The 6,000-nt window shown below is 58.8% G+C and overlaps 1 pseudogene; it reads right to left on the minus strand.

Moving 5' to 3' along the window:
* The window catches only part of LOC136112124 (dynein axonemal heavy chain 9-like), a 69,719-nt pseudogene extending 69,162 nt beyond the window's left edge, over positions 1-557 (minus strand).
* Between the last annotated feature and the right edge of the window lie 5,443 nt (positions 558-6,000).

Raw genomic sequence — 6,000 nt, forward strand, 5'->3', positions numbered from 1 at the left:
CAGGTTCAGGATCTGACCTGGAGACTCACACATCCAGCAAGATTCTCTCTCCCCATACCATTCTCCCTCAAAATATTCTACATCCCTGCAGTCATTAACTCACTTAATTCAGCAAGAAACACCACCAAGTGGGCTGGGAAGCTGAGGACAGGTCACCCCACTGCCTTGGAAGCAGTAACTTCTCACAAAATCCCACCCGCACCACGTCCTGTCTGAGGAGTGATTCATTCCACTGCACCCACACATCTCCTGGGGTTCCACAGGGGCACGCACGCAGCCCAGACACGATGACAACTTGATGTACAAACGCATCTGCTTCTCTGGACCTTCCAGAACCTGTTATTTTGGGGTGGTACTCACGATTTCTCATTTTCCAGATCAATGTCCTCAATTCCCTCTGAGCCAGCTGGGAGAGGCAGCAAGGTCTTGCCGTCTACTTGGCCAACAACTGTGAAAATGGTACTTTTGAGGTTGTGGACATGACGCACGATGTCTTGTGACACCACTTGTGGCCAGCCCTGATGGTTCTTCTTGTTCGTTAGGATGGGCACGATCACCTACAGCGGGAGTCACGGAAGACCAACGGAGAAAAAAGTGCAGCAGGAGACGGACGGGCCACCAGGCTCTGAGGTCTGTGCTTGGCCAAGCCTGGAGACCCATATCCATTGCTGTCTCAAGCAGTTCCCATGTGAAATAGAGGCAGCTGATGATGAATGGGCATCTCTACAGGCCCACTTTATACAGCAGAACACCCTTTTCCCCAAATCCAAGCAGCTAAGGAGGGTGGAAGCCAGTAGGCAAAGTGAGCAGCCCCATCCCCAGGCTCTCCCAGCCTTTCAAGCCCGCAACTGGAGATGGCCCCATGGGCTGCTGTCCCTTGCCCTCACAACTGTCCCCGGTGCTTGGTCCCCATGTCCCTGCCCATGGGCACAGCCGTCAGGCTGCCCTTTGAGCCTGCCAGGGCTGGGCTGAGCTCAGTGTGCTGCAAGGGAAGGTCTGCTGGTACCCCCTGGGATACACTGGTGGTGAGGGTCCCCCAGGTCCCAGCTGCAGCCCACCAAACAGGAGCTTTGCCTTTATCAGCACTTTTACTGACCCGGCAGCATGGGGTTGTGGGGCTGGTCGGGGTTTGCCCAGATTTGAGCTGCTTTTGGCTTGTTTGAGCTGTGACAGCAACACCGTGTCTGTCACCTATCCTGGCTGGCTCTGCACTGGGACCAGCCTGTGGCAACAGCCTAACAAAGCCAGGTTGTCCCTAGTGACAAACAACAGCCCTTTGTGTTACTGGACTCAGGGTGGGGGTAGGGGAGGGGGGGGAGGTGACTAAAGGCATAAAAATAGCTGCAAATGGACATAAAATTGAAACGGAATAAAGCAGCTCAGCACCTCCATGGTGCTGTCCCAGGATGCTGAAGACTCTTTGGAACTGTGGCTGGCTCTGTAGACCCGAAGAAGACCCGACCAGCCACCTTCGTGCCCAGGGAGCCGTGGGAAGGGGGAGCACAACCCCAGGGAACACACGGGCAGGTGCTGACGAGTTCACCTTCAGCAGTTTTAGCTGCATTATTAGCAAGATGTGTCTCTATTACTTAAAGCATGTGGACTGCTAATGCCAGTGATGTTGTAACCAGGCAAATGATAGCCGTTCATTTTCTTTCTGACTGTTAAAATGATAACTGGACTCAGGACGAAGCCCCAGCCCACAGAGCAGGTGTGTTCCCTTCGGCACCGCAGGAGTGAAGCAACAAGTGGACAAGGTCACCAGCTGTGACCCCTCACTGAATAAAGACAAAGTGTGGGCAGAGGAACACACGACCCCAACCCCAGGAAATTCAAGACCTTTTTCACCTTCACGCAGACCCACCCCATCTGCCTGACCCAGCACCACCGCTGCTTTTGCCTTCAAGTGAAGCTTGAGAGGAAAATAGGATGAAAACCAGGCACAATCTGCTCCCTGCAGAAATACTGCATGTCTGCACAGGGGAGAGCAAAGCCTGCAAACACGCAGCTGGGACGCACAATCCCGGCTCCCAAAGGCATTCAGAAAACAGGATTTAACAGGATCTGCCAAAGTGTTCCTACCCCACCATCTACCCATAGCAGACGGTGCTTGCAATGCTATTGGCCAGCCGTGATGCAAAACCACTGTTTGTGCAGACTTCGCAAGACCACGGGGCTCATCAAAACAAAAGCTCCCCGTATAAATAACGTGTTTTCTCACAAAACCAGGATAACCAGTCTGGCAGCCTGCTCTTGGGAATCCAATCTATCAGTCACCATCTTAATATACCAAACATCATGATCAGAGCTTCTCAAATCCAGCAGCTCCTCTGCTTTCCCATTACAGCCTCATTCCTGAGACTTCTCCCGGTGAGGAGCCATCAGGAATAAACCGAAACAACATTGTCTAGTTCAGGCTAATAACACAGCAAAGCAAAAGCACTCGAACCTCTTGACGATCTCTTTAAGAAAACATCAGCCCACCTGAGATAACCCGACACTGAGCTACAGGAGGCTCCTGAACATCACAAAACACTTTTTCACTATGAGAGTAATCGAGCACTGGCCCAGGTTGCTCAAAGAGGTTGTGAAGTCTCCATCCTTAGAGATAATGAAGAGCTACCTGGACATGGCCCTGGGCAACTGGCTCTGGATGGCCCTGCTTGAGCAGGGGTTTGGAGTAGGTGACCTGCAGATGTCCCCTCCAGCACCTGTGGGTACATCAGTCCCACAAGGACCCCACTGATAGACAGAGCTGATGTGGATCAGCATTCAGGTGGTTTATATGAGTTCTAAAGCCGTCCATGGTACTGCAAAGGGCAGAGTTAAGGGTACAAGTGCATCAGCAGAGAAGGGAGGGAGGCCAAGGAGCCTGTCTGTAGGAGGGGACACCTTCCCCGCTGCCATGTGCGAGGGGCACCCGGTACTCATGGGTGCCAGGGCTCCCTCTGCACCTCCGGGGCTGCCCAGGCCTCACAGGATCCCAGCCTGGTTAGGTTGAAGGGATCTCTGCAGATCCCCCAGTCCAAGCCCTGCTCACGCAGGGTCACAGAGCAGATCACACAGGTGGGTCCAGGCGGGTTTCAATGTCTCAGAGAAGGAGACTCCACACCCGCCCTGGGCAGCCTGGGCCAGGCTCTGCCATCTCCCAGCAAACAAATTTCTCCTCATGTTGAGCCTGCCCCCGTGGCCCCTCATCCTCACCTCCTCCACGAGGGCGGCAAAGTGCCGCAGGGCATCGGCGGGCAGGTCCCCGCAGAGCAGCTCCCCGGGGCCGGCGCCGGGGGCCCGCAGGAAGAACAGCCCCTTGCGGCGGGCGGCGGGGGGCGGCGGGGGCGGCCCCAGCTCCAGCTCCCCGGCCGGGCCCCGCCAGAGCAGCAGCGCCGGCCCCGCCGGCCCCGCCAGGAAGCTCCGCAGCAGCGGCCCCGCCGCCTCCCCGCCTGCCCAGCGCTCCCAGCGCTCCGCCGGCACCCCCAGCCCCCGCGCCGCGCACCGGCACAGCCGCTCGGCGCCGGGCACCGGCTCCACCGCCTGCTCCATCCGGCCGGCACCGGCGGGTGTTTGCGGGGAAGAGCCGCGTTGCCCGGGGGAAGGGACACTGCGAGGAGCCGGGGGCGGGCCGGGGCGGGACCCAGCTCGCCTGGGAGACGCAGCTGCCCCGGGCAACCACGGGTATCAACACAAGCTGGGGATGGAGGGCCTGAGAGCAGCCCTGCGAAGGACTCGGGGGTGCTGGGGGATGCTCCCTCTGGGGGGGGTCTGGATACCACTGGATCCACCTGGGCACCCCCAAAGTGGCTTTTTAGCACTTATTTTTCTCCTGAAAAAGCAAACACAGTGGGGCTTTCTCCCATCCTGCCCCATGGAACCCCACTCAGACCACACCAGTGCTTGGTTGCCCATCACCATTTATTGCAGCTGCTGCCTGCTCAGCGCCCAGGGCAGTGGGACCGGGCCCGAGACCCCCATCCTGCCCGGCTGTCAGGGAGTGATTCACTGCGGGGGGTGGAAACTGGGGATCCCGTACCCCTATATATACGCTAAACCAAATTATTCGGTTGCAAGCAGTGGTTGAAATAATAAGCAACCAGACGGCTGAGGCACCGAATCTCATAGCGAGACAATTGTCTCAGACCAGAGCTGCAGTGTACCAAAATCAGGGAGCGTGAGATTGGCTTTTAGCTGAAGAGAGGGGGGCGTCTGTGGGAAACTGAATACTTCGGAGTGTTGTTTGGAAAGAGATAACGATGGGGAAGCCATAATGAAAATAGCAGAGGAGATAAAACGCGTTGCACATGTACCAGTACAGAAATGGAATTCTATACTTACTAGCCATTGGTGGGGTAACTTATTTGGGGGAGCCTGGTGGAAGAAAATAGGCTTCATGATCGTATGTGCATTTCTGGGTTTACTGTTTGTGCCACGTACGACCCCGTGCTTTGTTCAGTTAATACATTCAGTAGTCCAAGTCCTCCCCACCCCCCGCCAGCGAGTTCGCCTCCCCCCCGGGAAGCCGGGGCGTCCCTGCCGGCTCCGTGCCCGGGGTGGACGGGGGTGGACGGCGGGGGGGGTGGACGGGGGCGGGGGGGGCACGCGGGCGTCCCGCGGTTTCTCAGCCCCGCTGTCGGAGGCCTAACCCCCTCACCTGCCCGTGCTGCCGCCTCCCGCGCTTCTTCCTCGGTGGCTCGCTCGCTCGGTCCCTCGGCCCGCTGCCCGCCCCGGCCGCGGGCTGAAGAAGAAACCGACCCCGCCAGCGGCTTTGCCTCCCCCCGGGGAGGCATAGAGACACCGCGTCCCCGTCCCCGTCCCCCCGTCCCGGCCCGCCTGCCTCCCTGCCTACCCGCGCGCGGGGTTCCTCGGCCGATCGGCAAGACGCTCCCGCGCTGGCCTCCCCGCGACCGCCCGCCCGACGGGCTTGACTCCGAGCGACTGACCGTTGGGCACCTGGCGGGGGGCAGGGGGCCGGTTGCCGGGGAGAGCGCGCATGCGCGGCGCGCGCAGTTGCCGACCCCCTCCGGCCCTTCCCGCGGGTGGGCCGGAGGGGGCGGGGGGCAAGGCGAGGGCGGGAGAGACCGCGCTTTGGGGTGCGGGCGGGGGGGGGGGGTGTTTGTGCTCGCCGTGCAGTCTGAGCCGGAACACGAAGTGAAATTATACGGCGGCGGCAGATGCGGGTGGGGGGCACGACGACACCACCACGACCCCGCCGCCCCTGCCGAAATAAACCCCCACCAAAAAAAAAAAAAAACACCGCCACGAAACCCGCATCCCCACGCCACGCGCGAGCCCCGAAACTCCAGACACGGACTCGCCGAGCGTGTGCACGGATCGCGAGGGTCGAAAAGCTCGACTCGTAGAGTCGCGTACACTGTCCCGCAGCGGTCCGGTCCGGTTCGGTTCGGTTCGGTTCAGTTCAGGCCTTTCCCGCCGGTCCGGTGCAGTCCGGTTCAGTTCAGTCCTTTCCCGCTGGTCCGGTGCGGTCCGGTCCGGTTCAGTCCTTGCCCGCCGGTCCCGCTTACTTAGAGTAAGCCTAAAATGCACAGATCTCTCCATAAGGATGGGTTTTATACTCTACTTCCACAATCTGCTGGCACTACAAAAGAATAAGCGGCAGATCTACTTAGGCTGAGTCACGGTGCTTTGCTCCTAAGACCATGCATACCATGGGAATATTTCAGCTGCATGTCCCACCCCAACCCCAGAGAGCAAGAGCTCCAGGAACAGGTGGAGAAACAGGGAAGAACACTGCAGTGCTTCTGAGAAATAAAGCAAGGACAGAAAGGCAGACGGGCAGGCTGTGGAACCTTCTCCTTACCCGACTGTGCTGCTGCCACTCACATAATGACACTGTAGAGCAAGTACTTTTAGCACCTTTTTTGTGTTTCACGTTCCAGGAACCCTTCCCCTGGAGGTCCAGCTGCTGAGGTGGAGACTCAGGACCTGGACCCCATGGCTTCGGGGCAGAGGCTCTGATGGAGAGGAGAGGAGACCAGGGGTTGCACT

This window comes from Patagioenas fasciata, chromosome 26 (assembly GCF_037038585.1).
Source record: "Patagioenas fasciata isolate bPatFas1 chromosome 26, bPatFas1.hap1, whole genome shotgun sequence".
NCBI lineage: Eukaryota > Metazoa > Chordata > Aves > Columbiformes > Columbidae > Patagioenas > Patagioenas fasciata.